Source organism: Anoplopoma fimbria, chromosome 14, assembly GCF_027596085.1.
Source record: "Anoplopoma fimbria isolate UVic2021 breed Golden Eagle Sablefish chromosome 14, Afim_UVic_2022, whole genome shotgun sequence".
NCBI classification, from domain to species: domain Eukaryota; kingdom Metazoa; phylum Chordata; class Actinopteri; order Perciformes; family Anoplopomatidae; genus Anoplopoma; species Anoplopoma fimbria.
Genome location: NC_072462.1, coordinates 11,932,591 through 11,949,149, shown reverse-complemented (window position 1 = coordinate 11,949,149; position 16,559 = coordinate 11,932,591). Strand labels below are relative to the sequence as shown.

The window sequence follows — 16,559 nt, the reverse complement described above, 5'->3', positions numbered from 1 at the left end:
TCGTAAAAAAGTGTAGTATGTCGAAAAAACTCATAGTATATAGTATGTAGACTTTTTTCGACATACTACACTGTGACCTTTTTCTGACTTTTTTATTAACATAATATACTATGACTTTTTTCAACATACTATACCCTGACTTTTTTTCAACATACTATACCCTGACTTTTTTTCAACATACCATACCGTATCTTCTTTCTGACTTTTTCAGCATACTACACTATGACTTTTTTTCAACATTCTATACTGTGACTTTTTTTGACATACTATACCATGACTTTTTTACATGGGTTTCTATGAGCTTTAATTGACAGCTGAGATCGGCTCCAGCACCCCTGCGACCCTTAACTGGATAAGCAGGTTACGGAAAATGGAATGGATAGACCATATGGGACCTCTTTTAGAAATGTATTTCTTTTTCATCACATGCTATACTATGACTTTTTATGACTTGTCATTCTATTACTTTGTTTAACTTACTATACTATGACTTTTTTGACATGCTATACTATGACTTTTTTTCGACAAAGAATTCCAAGACTTTTTTTCGACATACAATACTATTACTTTTTTTCGACATACAATACTAATACTTTTTTTCGACATAGAATACTATGAGTTTTTTCCGACATACAATACTATGACTTTTTTCGACAAAAATAAAATTATTTTTTCATGGGTTTCTATGAGCAATACTGATCTTTAACATGAAAGTCAATGTTCAAAGTTTCTTTAAAGTCATGTTCCCATACCGGGAGTTGAACCCGGGTGAAAACCAGGAATCCTGTTTTTTATGACATGCTATACTATGACTTTTTATGACTTGTCATTCTATGACTTTTTTCAACTAACGATACAATGACTTTTTTTGACATGCTATACTATGACTTTTTTTCGACATACAATACTGACTTTTTTTGACATACTATTCTTTGACTTTTCCTCGACATAAAATTCTGACTTTTTTCTGACATACAGTACTTTGACTTTTTTGACATGCTATACTATGACTTTTTTTCGACAAAGAATTCCAAGACTTTTTTTCGACATACAATACTATTACTTTTTTTTGACATACAATACTAATACTTTTTTTCGACATAGAATACTATGACTTTTTTCCGACATACAATACTATGACTTTTTTTGACAAACTATACTATTAAATTTTTTTGACAAAAATAAATTTATTTTTACATGGGTTTCTATGAGCTTTAATTGACATGACAATACTGATCTTTAACATGAAAGTCAATGTTCAAAGTTCCTTTAAAGTCATGTTCCCATACCGGGAGTTGAACCCGGGCCACAACCAGGAATCCTGACCGCTAGACCATATGGGACCTTTTTTAGAAATGTATTTGTTTTTTATGACATGACTTTTTGTGACTTGTCATTCTATGACTTTTTTCAACTAACTATACAATTACTTTTTTTGACATGCTATACTATGACTTTTTTTCGACATATAATACTAGGACTTTTTTCCGACATACAATACTGACTTTTTTTGACATACTATTCTTTGACTTTTCCTCGACATACAATACTAGGACTTTTTTCCGACATACAATACTGACTTTTTTTGACATACTATTCTTTGACTTTTCCTCGACATAAAATTCTATGACTTTTTTCTGACATACAGTACTATGACTTTTTTACATACTACTATACTAGGACTTTTTTCGACATGCTACATACATGCTACAAAATATGACTTTTTATGACATTTTTCGAGATGATAATTCTCATGAGATTTATTTACATTGTTTACTATGAGTATTAATTGACATGACAATACACTTTTCTGACATGAAAGTCAATGTTAAAAGTCATGTTCCCATACCGGGAGTTGAACCCGGGCCACCTGGGTGAAAACCAGGAATCCTGACCGCTAGACCATATGGGACCTTTTTTAGAAATGTATTTGTTTTTTTCGACATATAATACTAGGACTTTTTTCCGACAGACAATACTGACTTTTTTTGACACTTAAAATTCTATGACTTTTTTCCGACATACAGTAATATGACTTTTATTGACATGCTACATACTATGACTTTTTATGACTTTTTTTCGAGATGATAATTTTTCTCATGAGATTTATTTACATTGTTTACTATGAGTATTGATTGACATGACAATACACTTTTCTGACATGAAAGTCAATGTTAAAAGTTTGTTTAAAGTCATGTTCCCATACCGGGAGTTGAACCCGGGCCACCTGGGTGAAAACCAGGAATCCTGACCGCTAGACCATATGGGACCTTTTTTAGAAATGTATTTCTTTTTCATCACATGCTATACTATGACTTTTCATGACTTGTCATTCTATTACTTTGTTTAACTTACTATACTTTGACTTTTTTGACATGCTATACTATGACTTTTTTTCGACAAAGAATTCCAAGACTTTTTTTCGACATACAATACTATTACTTTTTTTGACATACAATACTAATACTTTTTTTCGACATAGAATACTATGACTTTTTTCCGACATACAATACTATGACTTTTTTTGACAAACTATACAATGAAATTTTTTTGACAAAAATAAAATTATTTTTACATGGGTTTCTATGAGCTTTAATTGACATGACAATACTGATCTTTAACATGAAAGTCAATGTTAAAAGTTTGTTTAAAGTCATGTTCCCATACCGGGAGTTGAACCCGGGCCACCTGGGTGAAAACCAGGAATCCTGACCGCTAGACCATATGGGACCTTTGTTAGAAATGTATTTCTTTTTCATCACATGCTATACTATGACTTTTTATGACTTGTCATTCTATGACTTTTTTAACTTACTATACTATGACTTTTTTGACATGCTATACTATGACTTTTTTCGACAAAGAATTCCAATAATTCTTTTTTTCCGACATACAATACTATGACTTTTTTTGACAAACTATGCTATGAAATTTTTTCAACAAAAATAAAAATTATTTTTACATGGGTTTCTATGAGCTTTAATTGACATGACAATACTGTTCTTTAACATGAAAGTCAATGTTCCTTTAAAGTCATGTTCCCATACCGGGAGTTGAACCCGGGCCACCTGGGTGAAAACCAGGAATCCTGACCGCTAGACCATATGGGACCTTTTTTAGAAATGTATTTCTTTTTCATGACATGCTATACTATGACTTTTTATGACTTGTCATTCTATGACTTTGTTTAACTAACTATACAATGACTTTTTTGACATGCTATACTATGACTTTTTTTTCGACATACAATACTGACTTTTTTTGACATTATTCTTTGACTTTTTTCGACATAAAATTCTGTGACTTTTTTTGACATACAATACTATGACTTTTTTTGACATACTATACTATGACTTTTTTTACATATATGCGACATACTATAATACAAAGAATTCCAATGACAATACAATTTACTTTTTTCGACATAGAATACTATGACTTTTTTCCGACATACAATACTATGACTTTTTTTTGACAAACTATACAATGAAATTTTTTTGACAAAAATAAAATTATTTTTACATGGGTTTCTATGAGCTTTAATTGACATGACAATACTGATCTTTAACATGAAAGTCAATGTTAAAAGTTTGTTTAAAGTCATGTTCCCATACCGGGAGTTGAACCCGGGCCACCTGGGTGAAAACCAGGAATCCTGACCGCTAGACCATATGGGACCTTTATTAGAAATGTATTTCTTTTTCATCACATGCTATACTATGACTTTTTATGACTTGTCATTCTATTACTTTGTTTAACTTACTATACTATGACTTTTTTGACATGCTATACTATGACTTTCTTTCGACAAAGAATTCCAATAATTCTTTTCCGACATACAATACTATGACTTTTTTTGACAAACTATGCTATGAAATTTTTTCAACAAAAATAAAAATTATTTTTACATGGGTTTCTATGAGCTTTAATTGACATGACAATACTGTTCTTTAACATGAAAGTCAATGTTCCTTTAAAGTCATGTTCCCATACCGGGAGTTGAACCCGGGCGAAAACCAGGAATCCTGACCGCTAGACCATATGGGACCTTCTTTAGAAATGTATTTCTTTTTTATGACATGCTATACTATGACTTTTTATGACTTGTCATTCTATGACTTTTTTCAACTAACTATACAATGACTTTTTTTGACATGCTATACTATGACTTTTTTTCGACATACAATACTGACTTTTTTTGACATACTATTCTTTGACTTTTCCTCGACATAAAATTCTGTGACTTTTTTCCGACATACAGTACTATGACTTTTTTTGACATACTATACTAGGACTTTTTTCGACATGCTACATATATGCTACATACTATGACTTTTTTTCGACAAAGAATTCCAAGAATTTTTTTCGACATACAATACTAATACTTTTTTTCGACATAGAATACTATGACTTTTTTCCGACATACAATACTATGACTTTTTTTGACAAACTATACTATGAAATTTTTTTGACAATTTTTTTTTTTTTTTTATTTTTTACATGGGTTTCTATGAGCTTTAATTGACATGACAATACTGATCTTTAACATGAAAGTCAATGTTCAAAGTCATGTTCCCATACCGGGAGTTGAACCCGGGCCACCTGGGTGAAAACCAGGAATCCTGACCGCTAGACCATATGGGACCTTTTTTAGAAATGTATTTCTTTTTCATCACATGCTATACTATGACTTTTCATGACTTGTCATTCTATTACTTTGTTTAACTTACTATACTTTGACTTTTTTGACATGCTATACTATGACTTTTTTTCGACAAAGAATTCCAAGACTTTTTTTCGACATACAATACTATTACTTTTTTTTGACATACAATACTAATACTTTTTTTCGACATAGAATACTATGACTTTTTTCCGACATACAATACTATGACTTTTTTTGACAAACTATACTATTACATTTTTTTGACAAAAATAAATTTATTTTTACATGGGTTTCTATGAGCTTTAATTGACATGACAATACTGATCTTTAACATGAAAGTCAATGTTCAAAGTTCCTTTAAAGTCATGTTCCCATACCGGGAGTTGAACCCGGGCCACCTGGGTGAAAACCAGGAATCCTGACCGCTAGACCATATGGGACCTTTTTTAGAAATGTATTTGTTTTTTATGACATGCTATACTATGACTTTTTATGACTTGTCATTCTATGACTTTTTTCAACTAACTATACAATGACTTTTTTTGACATGCTATACTATGACTTTTTTTCGACATATAATACTAGGACTTTTTTCCGACATACAATACTGACTTTTTTTGACATACTATTCTTTGACTTTTCCTCGACATAAAATTCTATGACTTTTTTCTGACATACAGTACTATGACTTTTTTCCGTCATATAGTACTATGACTTTTTTTGACATACTATACTAGGACTTTTTTCGACATGCTACATATATGCTACATACTATGACTTTTTATAACAATTTTTTCGAGATGATAATTCTCATGAGATTTATTTACATTGTTTACTATGAGTATTAATTGACATGACAATACACTTTTCTGACATGAAAGTCAATGTTAAAAGTCATGTTCCCATACCGGGAGTTGAACCCGGGCCACCTGGGTGAAAACCAGGAATCCTGACCGCTAGACCATATGGGACCTTTTTTAGGAATGTATTTGTTTTTTTGACATATAATACTAGGACTTTTTTCTTGTCACAGACAATACTACTTTTTTTGACATACTATTCTTTGACTTTTCCTCGACATAAAATTCTATGACTTTTTTCCGACATACAGTAATATGACTTTTTTTGACATGCTACATACTATGACTTTTTATGACATTTTTCGAGATGATAATTCTCATGAGATTTATTTACATTGTTTACTATGAGTATTGATTGACATGACAATACACTTTTCTGACATGAAAGTCAATGTTAAAAGTTTGTTTAAAGTCATGTTCCCATACCGGGAGTTGAACCCGGGCCACCTGGGTGAAAACCAGGAATCCTGACCGCTAGACCATATGGGACCTTTTTAGAAATGTATTTCTTTTTCATCACATGCTATACTATGACTTTTTATGACTTGTCATTCTATTACTTTGTTTAACTTACTATACTTTGACTTTTTTGACATGCTATACTATGACTTTTTTTCGACAAAGAATTCCAAGACTTTTTTTCGACATACAATACTATTACTTTCTTTTGACATACAATACTAATACTTTTTTTCGACATAGAATACTATGACTTTTTTCCGACATACAATACTATGACTTTTTTTGACAAACTATACTATGAAATTTTTTTGACAAAAATAAAATTATTTTTACATGGGTTTCTATGAGCTTTAATTGACATGACAATACTGATCTTTAACATGAAAGTCAATGTTCAAAGTTCCTTTAAAGTCATGTTCCCATACCGGGAGTTGAACCCGGGCCACCTGGGTGAAAACCAGGAATCCTGACCGCTAGACCATATGGGACCTTTTTCGAAATGTATTTGTTTTTTACGACATGCTATACTATGACTTTTTATGACTTGTCATTCTATGACTTTTTTCAACTAACTATACAATGACTTTTTTTGACATGCTATACTATGACTTTTTTTCGACATATAATACTAGGACTTTTTTCCGACATACAATACTGACTTTTTTTGACATACTATTCTTTGACTTTTCCTCGACATAAAATTCTATGACTTTTTTCTGACATACAGTACTATGACTTTTTTCCGTCATATAGTACTATGACTTTTTTTGACATACTATACTAGGACTTTTTTCGACATGCTACATATATGCTACATACTATGACTTTTTATGACATTTTTATAACAATTTTTTCGAGATGATAATTCTCATGAGATTTATTTACATTGTTTACTATGAGTATTAATTGACATGACAATACACTTTTCTGACATGAAAGTCAATGTTAAAAGTCATGTTCCCATACCGGGAGTTGAACCCGGGCCACCTGGGTGAAAACCAGGAATCCTGACCGCTAGACCATATGGGACCTTTTTTAGAAATGTATTTGTTTTTTTCGACATATAATACTAGGACTTTTTTCCGACAGACAATACTGACTTTTTTTGACATACTATTCTTTGACTTTTCCTCGACTTAAAATTCTATGACTTTTTTCCGACATACAGTAATATGACTTTTATTGACATGCTACGACTTTTTATGACATTTTTCGAGATGATAATTCTCATGAGATTTATTTACATTGTTTACTATGAGTATTGATTGACATGACAATACACTTTTCTGACATGAAAGTCAATGTTAAAAGTTTGTTTAAAGTCATGTTCCCATACCGGGAGTTGAACCCGGGCCACCTGGGTGAAAACCAGGAATCCTGACCGCTAGACCATATGGGACCTCTTTTAGAAATGTATTTCTTTTTCATCACATGCTATACTATGACTTTTTATGACTTGTCATTCTATTACTTTGTTTAACTTACTATACTTTGACTTTTTTGACATGCTATACTATGACTTTTTTTCGACAAAGAATTCCAAGACTTTTTTTCGACATACAATACTATTACGTTTTTTTGACATACAATACTAATACTTTTTTTCGACATAGAATACTATGACTTTTTTCCGACATACAATAATATGACTTTTTTTTGACAAACTATCTATGAAATTTTTTTGACAAAAATAAAATTATTTTTACATGGGTTTCTATGAGCTTTAATTGACATGACAATACTGATCTTTAACATGAAAGTCAATGTTCAAAGTTCCTTTAAAGTCATGTTCCCATACCGGGAGTTGAACCCGGGCCACCTGGGTGAAAACCAGGAATCCTGACCGCTAGACCATATGGGACCTTTTTTAGAAATGTATTTGTTTTTTATGACATGCTATACTATGACTTTTTATGACTTTTTTATGACTTTTTTGTCATTCTATGACTTTTTTCAACTAACTATACAATGACTTTTTTTGACATACTATACTAGGACTTTTTTCGACATGCTACATATATGCTACATACTATGACTTTTTATGACATTTTTATAACAATTTTTTCGAGATGATAATTCTCATGAGATTTATTTACATTGTTTACTATGAGTATTAATTGACATGACAATACACTTTTCTGACATGAAAGTCAATGTTAAAAGTCATGTTCCCATACCGGGAGTTGAACCCGGGCCACCTGGGTGAAAACCAGGAATCCTGACCGCTAGACCATATGGGACCTTTTTAGAAATGTATTTCTTTTTCATCACATGCTATACTATGACTTTTTATGACTTGTCATTCTATTACTTTGTTTAACTTACTATACTTTGACTTTTTTGACATGCTATACTATGACTTTTTTTCGACAAAGAATTCCAAGACTTTTTTTCGACATACAATACTATTACTTTTTTTTGACATACAATACTAATACTTTTTTTCGACATAGAATACTATGACTTTTTTCCGACATACAATACTATGACTTTTTTTGACAAACTATACAATGAAATTTTTTTGACAAAAATAAAATTATTTTTACATGGGTTTCTATGAGCTTTAATTGACATGACAATACTGATCTTTAACATGAAAGTCAATGTTAAAAGTTTGTTTAAAGTCATGTTCCCATACCGGGAGTTGAACCCGGGCCACCTGGGTGAAAACCAGGAATCCTGACCGCTAGACCACCTTTTTTAGAAATGGGACCTTCTTTAGAAATGTATTTCTTTTTTATGACATGCTATACTATGACTTTTTATGACTTGTCATTCTATGACTTTTTTCAACTAACTATACAATGACTTTTTTTGACATGCTATACTATGACTTTTTTCCGACATACAATACTGACTTTTTTTGACATACTATTCTTTGACTTTTCCTCGACATAAAATTCTGTGACTTTTTTCCGACATACAGTACTATGACTTTTTTTTGATATACTATACTAGGACTTTTTTCGACATGCTACATATATGCTAATACTATGACTTTTTTTTTTCGACAAAGAATTCCAAGAACTTTTTTTTCGACATACAATACTAATACTTTTTTTTCGACATAGAATACTATGACTTTTTTCCGACATACAATACTATGACTTTTTTTGACAAACTATACTATGAAATTTTTTTGACAAATTTTTTTTCATTTTTTACATGGGTTTCTATGAGCTTTAATTGACATGACAATACTGATCTTTAACATGAAAGTCAATGTTCAAAGTCATGTTCCCATACCGGGAGTTGAACCCGGGCCACCTGGGTGAAAACCAGGAATCCTGACCGCTAGACCATATGGGACCTTTTTTAGAAATGTATTTCTTTTTCATCACATGCTATACTATGACTTTTCATGACTTGTCATTCTATTACTTTGTTTAACTTACTATACTTTGACTTTTTTGACATGCTATACTATGACTTTTTTTCGACAAAGAATTCCAAGACTTTTTTTCGACATACAATACTATTACTTTTTTTTGACATACAATACTAATACTTTTTTTCGACATAGAATACTATGACTTTTTTCCGACATACAATACTATGACTTTTTTTGACAAACTATACAATGAAATTTTTTTGACAAAAATAAAATTATTTTTACATGGGTTTCTATGAGCTTTAATTGACATGACAATACTGATCTTTAACATGAAAATCAATGTTCAAAGTTCCTTTAAAGTCATGTTCCCATACCGGGAGTTGAACCCGGGCCACCTGGGTGAAAACCAGGAATCCTGACCGCTAGACCATATGGGACCTTTATTAGAAATGTATTTCTTTTTTTCTATCTATGACATGCTTTGTTTATACTATGACTTTTTTGACATGCTATACTATGACTTTCTTTCGACAAAGAATTCCAATAATTCTTTTCCGACATACAATACTATGACTTTTTTTGACAAACTATGCTATGAAATTTTTTTGACAAAAATAAAATTATTTTTACTTGGGTTTCTATGAGCTTTAATTGACATGACAATACTGTTCTTTAACATGAAAGTCAATGTTCCTTTAAAGTCATGTTCCCATACCGGGAGTTGAACCCGGGCGAAAACCAGGAATCCTGACCGCCAGACCATATGGGACCTTCTTTAGAAATGTATTTCTTTTTTATGACATGCTATACTATGACTTTTTATGACTTGTCATTCTATGACTTTTTTCAACTAACTATACAATGACTTTTTTTGACATGCTATACTATGACTTTTTTTCGACATACAATACTGACTTTTTTTGACATACTATTCTTTGACTTTTCCTCGACATAAAATTCTGTGACTTTTTTCTGACATACAGTACTATGACTTTTTTCCGACATACAGTACTATGACTTTTTTTGACATACTATACTAGGACTTTTTTCGACATGCTACATATATGCTACATACTATGACTTTTTTTCGACAAAGAATTCCAAGAATTTTTTTCAACATACAATACTAATACTTTTTTTTTTTCGACATAGAATACTATGACTTTTTTCCGACATACAATACTATGACTTTTTTTGACAAACTATACTATGAAATTTTTTTGACAATTTTTTTTTTATTTTTTACATGGGTTTCTATGAGCTTTAATTGACATGACAATACTGATCTTTAACATGAAAGTCAATGTTCAAAGTCATGTTCCCATACCGGGAGTTGAACCCGGGCCACCTGGGTGAAAACCAGGAATCCTGACCGCTAGACCATATGGGACCTTTTTTAGAAATGTATTTGTTTTTTATGACATGCTATACTATGACTTTTTATGACTTGTCATTCTATTACTTTTTTCAACTAACTATACAATGACTTTTTTTGACATACTATACTATGACTTTTTTTTTCGACATACAATACTGACTTTTTTTGACATACTATTCTTTGACTTTTTCGACATACAATACTAGGACTTTTTTCCGACATACAATACTGACTTTTTTTGACATACTATTCTTTGACTTTTCCTCGACATAAAATTCTATGACTTTTTTCTGACATACTACTATACTATGACTTTTTTCGACATGCTACATACATGCTACAAAATATGACTTTTTATGACATTTTTCGAGATGATAATTCTCATGAGATTTATTTACATTGTTTACTATGAGTATTAATTGACATGACAATACACTTTTTAACATGAAAGTCAATGTTGTTCCTTTAAAGTCATGTTCCCATACCGGGAGTTGAACCCGGGCCACCTGGGTGAAAACCAGGAATCCTGACCGCTACACCATATGGGACCTTTTTTAGAAATGTATTTCTTTTTTATGACATGCTATACTATGACTTTTTATGACTTGTCATTCTATTACTTTGTTTAACTTACTATACTTTGACTTTTTTGACATGCTATACTATGACTTTTTTTCGACAAAGAATTCCAAGACTTTTTTTCGACATACAATACTATTACTTTTTTTTGACATACAATACTAATACTTTTTTTCGACATAGAATACTATGACTTTTTTCCGACATACAATACTATGACTTTTTTTGACAAACTATACTATGAAATTTTTTTGACAAAAATAAAATTATTTTTACATGGGTTTCTATGAGCTTTAATTGACATGACAATACTGATCTTTAACATGAAAGTCAATGTTAAAAGTTTGTTTAAAGTCATGTTCCCATACCGGGAGTTGAACCCGGGCCACCTGGGTGAAAACCAGGAATCCTGACCGCTAGACCATATGGGACCTTTTTTAGAAATGTATTTCTTTTTCATCACATGCTATACTATGACTTTTTATGACTTGTCATTCTATTACTTTGTTTAACTTACTATACTATGACTTTTTTGACATGCTATACTATGACTTTCTTTCGACAAAGAATTCCAATAATTCTTTTTCGACATACAATACTATTACTTTCTTTTGACATACAATACTAATACTTTTTTTCGACATAGAATACTATGACTTTTTTCCGACATACAATACTATGACTTTTTTTGACAAACTATGCTATGAAATTTTTTCAACAAAAATAAAAATTATTTTTACATGGGTTTCTATGAGCTTTAATTGACATGACAATACTGATCTTTAACATGAAAGTCAATGTTCCTTTAAAGTCATGTTCCCATACCGGGAGTTGAACCCGGGCCACCTGGGTGAAAACCAGGAATCCTGACCGCTAGACCATATGGGACCTTTTTTAGAAATGTATTTCTTTTTCATCACATGCTATACTATGACTTTTTATGACTTGTCATTCTATTACTTTGTTTAACTTACTATACTTTGACTTTTTTGACATGCTATACTATGACTTTTTTTCGACAAAGAATTCCAAGACTTTTTTTCGACATACAATACTATTACTTTTTTTTTACATACAATACTAATACTTTTTTTCGACATAGAATACTATGACTTTTTTCCGACATACAATACTATGACTTTTTTTGACAAACTATACTATGAAATTTATTTTTGACAAAAATAAAATAATTTTTACATGGGTTTCTATGAGCTTTAATTGACATGACAATACTGATCTTTAACATGAAAGTCAATGTTCAAAGTTCCTTTAAAGTCATGTTCCCATACCGGGAGTTGAACCCGGGCCACCTGGGTGAAAACCAGGAATCCTGACCGCTAGACCATATGGGACCTTTTTTAGAAATGTATTTGTTTTTTATGACATGCTATACTATGACTTTTTATGACTTGTCATTCTATGACTTTTTTCAACTAACTATACAATGACTTTTTTTGACATGCTATACTATGACTATTTTTTTTATATAATACTAGGACTTTTTTCCGACATACAATACTGACTTTTTTTGACATACTATTCTTTGACTTTTCCTCGACATAAAATTCTATGACTTTTTTCTGACATACAGTACTATGACTTTTTTTTGTACTATGACTTTTTTTGACATACTATACTAGGACTTTTTTTGACATGCTACATATATGCTACATAAACTTTTTATGACTTTTTATGACAATTTTTCGAGATGATAATTCTCATGAGATTTATTTACATTGTTTACTATGAGTATTAATTGACATGACAATACACTTTTTTGACATGAAAGTCAATGTTAAAAGTTTGTTTAAAGTCATGTTCCCATACCGGGAGTTGAACCCGGGCCACCTGGGTGAAAACCAGGAATCCTGACCGCTAGACCATATGGGACCTTTTTTAGAAAAGTATTTCTTTTTCATCACATGCTATACTATGACTTTTCATGACTTGTCATTCTATTACTTTGTTTAACTTACTATACTTTGACTTTTTTGACATGCTATACTATGACTTTTTTTTTCGACAAAGAATTCCAAGACTTTTTTTCGACATACAATACTATTACTTTTTTTGACATACAATACTAATACTTTTTTCGACATAGAATACTATGACTTTTTTCCGACATACAATACTATGACTTTTTTTGACAAACTATACTATGAAACTTTTTTTTTGACAAAAATAAAATTATTTTTACATGGGTTTCTATGAGCTTTAATTGACATGACAATACTGATCTTTAACATGAAAGTCAATGTTCAAAGTTCCTTTAAAGTCATGTTCCCATACCGGGAGTTGAACCCGGGCCACCTGGGTGAAAACCAGGAATCCTGACCGCTAGACCATATGGGACCTTTTTTAGAAATGTATTTGTTTTTTATGACATGCTATACTATGACTTTTTATGACTTGTCATTCTATGACTTTTTTCAACTAACTATACAATGACTTTTTTTGACATGCTATACTATGACTTTTTTTCGACATATAATACTAGGACTTTTCCGACATACAATACTGACTTTTTTTGACATACTATTCTTTGACTTTTCCTCGACATAAAATTCTATGACTTTTTTCTGACATACATACTATGACTTTTTTCCGTCATATAGTACTATGACTTTTTTTGACATACTATACTAGGACTTTTTTCGACATGCTACATATATGCTACATATAACTTTTTATGACTTTTTATAACAATTTTTTCGAGATGATAATTCTCATGAGATTTATTTACATTGTTTACTATGAGTATTAATTGACATGACAATACACTTTTCTGACATGAAAGTCAATGTTAAAAGTTTGTTTAAAGTCATGTTCCCATACCGGGAGTTGAACCCGGGCCACCTGGGTGAAAACCAGGAATCCTGACCGCTAGACCATATGGGACCTTTTTAGAAATGTATTTGTTTTTTCATGACATGCTATACTATGACTTTTTATGACTTGTCATTCTATGACTTTTTTAACTTACTATACAATGACTTTTTTGACATGCTATACTATGACTTTTTTCGACAAAGAATTCCAAGACTTTTTTCGACATACATACTACTTTGACTTTTTTTTTGACATACAATACTATGACTTTTTTTGACATAGAATACTATGACTTTTTTCCGACATACAATACTATGACTTTTTTTGACAAATGACTTTTTTGACAAAGATGATAAATGAGATTTATTTACATTGTTTACTATGAGTATTAATTGACATGACAATACATTTTTGACATGAAAGTCAATGTTAAAAGTTTGTTTAAAGTCATGTTCCCATACCGGGAGTTGAACCCGGGCCACCTGGGTGAAAACCAGGAATCCTGACCGCTAGACCATATGGGACCTTTTTTAGAAATGTATTTCTTTTTCATCACATGCTATACTATGACTTTTTTATGACTTGTCATTCTATTACTTTGTTTAACTTACTATACTTTGACTTTTTTGACATGCTATACTATGACTTTTTTTGACAAAGAATTCCAAGACTATTTTTTTCGACATACAATACTATGACTTTTTTTGACATACAATACTATGACTTTTTTTTTCGAATACTATGACTTTTTTCCGACATACAATACTATGACTTTTTTTTTTGACAAACTATGCTATGAATTTTTTTTTTTGACAAAAATAAAATTTTTTACATGGGTTTCTATGAGCTTTAATTGACATGACAATACTGATCTTTAACATGAAAGTCAATGTTCAAAGTTCCTTTAAAGTCATGTTCCCATACCGGGAGTTGAACCCGGGCCACCTGGGTGAAAACCAGGAATCCTGACCGCTAGACCATATGGGACCTTTTTAGAAATGTATTTGTTTTTTATGACATGCTATACTATGACTTTTTATGACTTGTCATTCTATGACTTTTTTCAACTAACTATACAATGACTTTTTTTGACATGCTATACTATGACTTTTTTTCGACATATAATACTAGGACTTTTTTCCGACATACAATACTGACTTTTTTTGACATACTATTCTTTGACTTTTCCTCGACATAAAATTCTATGACTTTTTTTGACATACAATACATGACTTTTTTTGACATACAGTACTATGACTTTTTTTGACATACTATACTAGGACTTTTTTCGACATGCTACATACATGCTACATAATGACTTTTTATGACATTTTTATGACTTTTTTTCGAGATGATAATTCTCATGAGATTTATTTACATTGTTTACTATGAGTATTAATTGACATGACAATACACTTTTTGACATGAAAGTCAATGTTAAAAGTTTGTTTAAAGTCATGTTCCCATACCGGGAGTTGAACCCGGGCCACCTGGGTGAAAACCAGGAATCCTGACCGCTAGACCATATGGGACCTTTTTTAGAAATGTATTTCTTTTTCATCACATGCTATACTATGACTTTTTATGACTTGTCATTCTATTACTTTGTTTAACTTACTATACTTTGACTTTTTTGACATGCTATACTATGACTTTTTTTCGACAAAGAATTCCAAGACATTTTTTCGACATACAATACTATTACTTTTTTTGACATACAATACTAATACTATTTTTTTCGACATAGAATACTATGACTTTTTTCCGACATACAATACTATGACTTTTTTTGACAAACTATACAATGAAATTTTTTTGACAAAAATAAAATTATTTTTACATGGGTTTCTATGAGCTTTAATTGACATGACAATACTGATCTTTAACATGAAAGTCAATGTTCAAAGTTCCTTTAAAGTCATGTTCCCATACCGGGAGTTGAACCCGGGCCACCTGGGTGAAAACCAGGAATCCTGACCGCTAGACCATATGGGACCTTTTTTAGAAATGTATTTGTTTTTTATGACATGCTATACTATGACTTTTTATGACTTGTCATTCTATGACTTTTTTCAACTAACTATACAATGACTTTTTTTGACATGCTATACTATGACTTTTTTTCGACATATAATACTAGGACTTTTTTCCGACATACAATACTGACTTTTTTTGACATACTATTCTTTGACTTTTCCTCGACATACAATACTAGGACTTTTTTCCGACATAAAATACTGACTTTTTTTGACATACTATTCTTTGAGACATAAAATTCTATGACTTTTTTCTGACATACAGTACTATGACTTTTTTTGACATACTATACTAGGACTTTTTTCGACATGCTACATACATGCTACAAAATATGACTTTTTATGACATTTTTTCGAGATGATAATTCTCATGAGATTTATTTACATTGTTTACTATGAGTATTAATTGACA

The 16,559-nt window shown here is 30.9% G+C and overlaps 28 non-coding genes across 28 annotated transcripts; all 28 read right to left on the bottom strand.

Annotated features, from left to right (window-relative positions):
- Positions 1-1,840: 1,840 nt before the first annotated feature.
- Positions 1,841-1,912, bottom strand: trnae-uuc (transfer RNA glutamic acid (anticodon UUC)). Its single transcript has one exon. It is a non-coding gene; the product is annotated as a tRNA-Glu (tRNA).
- A 285-nt stretch (positions 1,913-2,197) lies between these two features.
- On the bottom strand, positions 2,198-2,269 carry trnae-uuc (transfer RNA glutamic acid (anticodon UUC)). Its single transcript has one exon. It is a non-coding gene; the product is annotated as a tRNA-Glu (tRNA).
- A 389-nt stretch (positions 2,270-2,658) lies between these two features.
- On the bottom strand, positions 2,659-2,730 carry trnae-uuc (transfer RNA glutamic acid (anticodon UUC)). The gene has a single exon. It is a non-coding gene; the product is annotated as a tRNA-Glu (tRNA).
- Positions 2,731-3,038: 308 nt separating this feature from the next.
- trnae-uuc (transfer RNA glutamic acid (anticodon UUC)) lies at positions 3,039-3,110 on the bottom strand. Its single transcript has one exon. It is a non-coding gene; the product is annotated as a tRNA-Glu (tRNA).
- A 495-nt stretch (positions 3,111-3,605) lies between these two features.
- On the bottom strand, positions 3,606-3,677 carry trnae-uuc (transfer RNA glutamic acid (anticodon UUC)). Its single transcript has one exon. It is a non-coding gene; the product is annotated as a tRNA-Glu (tRNA).
- Positions 3,678-4,572: 895 nt separating this feature from the next.
- On the bottom strand, positions 4,573-4,644 carry trnae-uuc (transfer RNA glutamic acid (anticodon UUC)). The gene has a single exon. It is a non-coding gene; the product is annotated as a tRNA-Glu (tRNA).
- Positions 4,645-5,034: 390 nt separating this feature from the next.
- On the bottom strand, positions 5,035-5,106 carry trnae-uuc (transfer RNA glutamic acid (anticodon UUC)). The gene has a single exon. It is a non-coding gene; the product is annotated as a tRNA-Glu (tRNA).
- Positions 5,107-5,565: 459 nt separating this feature from the next.
- Positions 5,566-5,637, bottom strand: trnae-uuc (transfer RNA glutamic acid (anticodon UUC)). Its single transcript has one exon. It is a non-coding gene; the product is annotated as a tRNA-Glu (tRNA).
- A 306-nt stretch (positions 5,638-5,943) lies between these two features.
- Positions 5,944-6,015, bottom strand: trnae-uuc (transfer RNA glutamic acid (anticodon UUC)). Its single transcript has one exon. It is a non-coding gene; the product is annotated as a tRNA-Glu (tRNA).
- A 389-nt stretch (positions 6,016-6,404) lies between these two features.
- On the bottom strand, positions 6,405-6,476 carry trnae-uuc (transfer RNA glutamic acid (anticodon UUC)). The gene has a single exon. It is a non-coding gene; the product is annotated as a tRNA-Glu (tRNA).
- Positions 6,477-6,945: 469 nt separating this feature from the next.
- On the bottom strand, positions 6,946-7,017 carry trnae-uuc (transfer RNA glutamic acid (anticodon UUC)). The gene has a single exon. It is a non-coding gene; the product is annotated as a tRNA-Glu (tRNA).
- A 298-nt stretch (positions 7,018-7,315) lies between these two features.
- On the bottom strand, positions 7,316-7,387 carry trnae-uuc (transfer RNA glutamic acid (anticodon UUC)). Its single transcript has one exon. It is a non-coding gene; the product is annotated as a tRNA-Glu (tRNA).
- A 390-nt stretch (positions 7,388-7,777) lies between these two features.
- Positions 7,778-7,849, bottom strand: trnae-uuc (transfer RNA glutamic acid (anticodon UUC)). Its single transcript has one exon. It is a non-coding gene; the product is annotated as a tRNA-Glu (tRNA).
- Positions 7,850-8,156: 307 nt separating this feature from the next.
- Positions 8,157-8,228, bottom strand: trnae-uuc (transfer RNA glutamic acid (anticodon UUC)). Its single transcript has one exon. It is a non-coding gene; the product is annotated as a tRNA-Glu (tRNA).
- A 997-nt stretch (positions 8,229-9,225) lies between these two features.
- On the bottom strand, positions 9,226-9,297 carry trnae-uuc (transfer RNA glutamic acid (anticodon UUC)). The gene has a single exon. It is a non-coding gene; the product is annotated as a tRNA-Glu (tRNA).
- A 390-nt stretch (positions 9,298-9,687) lies between these two features.
- Positions 9,688-9,759, bottom strand: trnae-uuc (transfer RNA glutamic acid (anticodon UUC)). The gene has a single exon. It is a non-coding gene; the product is annotated as a tRNA-Glu (tRNA).
- An 881-nt stretch (positions 9,760-10,640) lies between these two features.
- Positions 10,641-10,712, bottom strand: trnae-uuc (transfer RNA glutamic acid (anticodon UUC)). The gene has a single exon. It is a non-coding gene; the product is annotated as a tRNA-Glu (tRNA).
- A 464-nt stretch (positions 10,713-11,176) lies between these two features.
- trnae-uuc (transfer RNA glutamic acid (anticodon UUC)) lies at positions 11,177-11,248 on the bottom strand. The gene has a single exon. It is a non-coding gene; the product is annotated as a tRNA-Glu (tRNA).
- A 390-nt stretch (positions 11,249-11,638) lies between these two features.
- Positions 11,639-11,710, bottom strand: trnae-uuc (transfer RNA glutamic acid (anticodon UUC)). Its single transcript has one exon. It is a non-coding gene; the product is annotated as a tRNA-Glu (tRNA).
- Positions 11,711-12,095: 385 nt separating this feature from the next.
- trnae-uuc (transfer RNA glutamic acid (anticodon UUC)) lies at positions 12,096-12,167 on the bottom strand. Its single transcript has one exon. It is a non-coding gene; the product is annotated as a tRNA-Glu (tRNA).
- Positions 12,168-12,559: 392 nt separating this feature from the next.
- Positions 12,560-12,631, bottom strand: trnae-uuc (transfer RNA glutamic acid (anticodon UUC)). Its single transcript has one exon. It is a non-coding gene; the product is annotated as a tRNA-Glu (tRNA).
- A 466-nt stretch (positions 12,632-13,097) lies between these two features.
- trnae-uuc (transfer RNA glutamic acid (anticodon UUC)) lies at positions 13,098-13,169 on the bottom strand. The gene has a single exon. It is a non-coding gene; the product is annotated as a tRNA-Glu (tRNA).
- Positions 13,170-13,562: 393 nt separating this feature from the next.
- trnae-uuc (transfer RNA glutamic acid (anticodon UUC)) lies at positions 13,563-13,634 on the bottom strand. Its single transcript has one exon. It is a non-coding gene; the product is annotated as a tRNA-Glu (tRNA).
- Positions 13,635-14,108: 474 nt separating this feature from the next.
- trnae-uuc (transfer RNA glutamic acid (anticodon UUC)) lies at positions 14,109-14,180 on the bottom strand. The gene has a single exon. It is a non-coding gene; the product is annotated as a tRNA-Glu (tRNA).
- Positions 14,181-14,563: 383 nt separating this feature from the next.
- Positions 14,564-14,635, bottom strand: trnae-uuc (transfer RNA glutamic acid (anticodon UUC)). The gene has a single exon. It is a non-coding gene; the product is annotated as a tRNA-Glu (tRNA).
- Positions 14,636-15,026: 391 nt separating this feature from the next.
- Positions 15,027-15,098, bottom strand: trnae-uuc (transfer RNA glutamic acid (anticodon UUC)). Its single transcript has one exon. It is a non-coding gene; the product is annotated as a tRNA-Glu (tRNA).
- Positions 15,099-15,571: 473 nt separating this feature from the next.
- On the bottom strand, positions 15,572-15,643 carry trnae-uuc (transfer RNA glutamic acid (anticodon UUC)). The gene has a single exon. It is a non-coding gene; the product is annotated as a tRNA-Glu (tRNA).
- Positions 15,644-16,034: 391 nt separating this feature from the next.
- Positions 16,035-16,106, bottom strand: trnae-uuc (transfer RNA glutamic acid (anticodon UUC)). The gene has a single exon. It is a non-coding gene; the product is annotated as a tRNA-Glu (tRNA).
- Between the last annotated feature and the right edge of the window lie 453 nt (positions 16,107-16,559).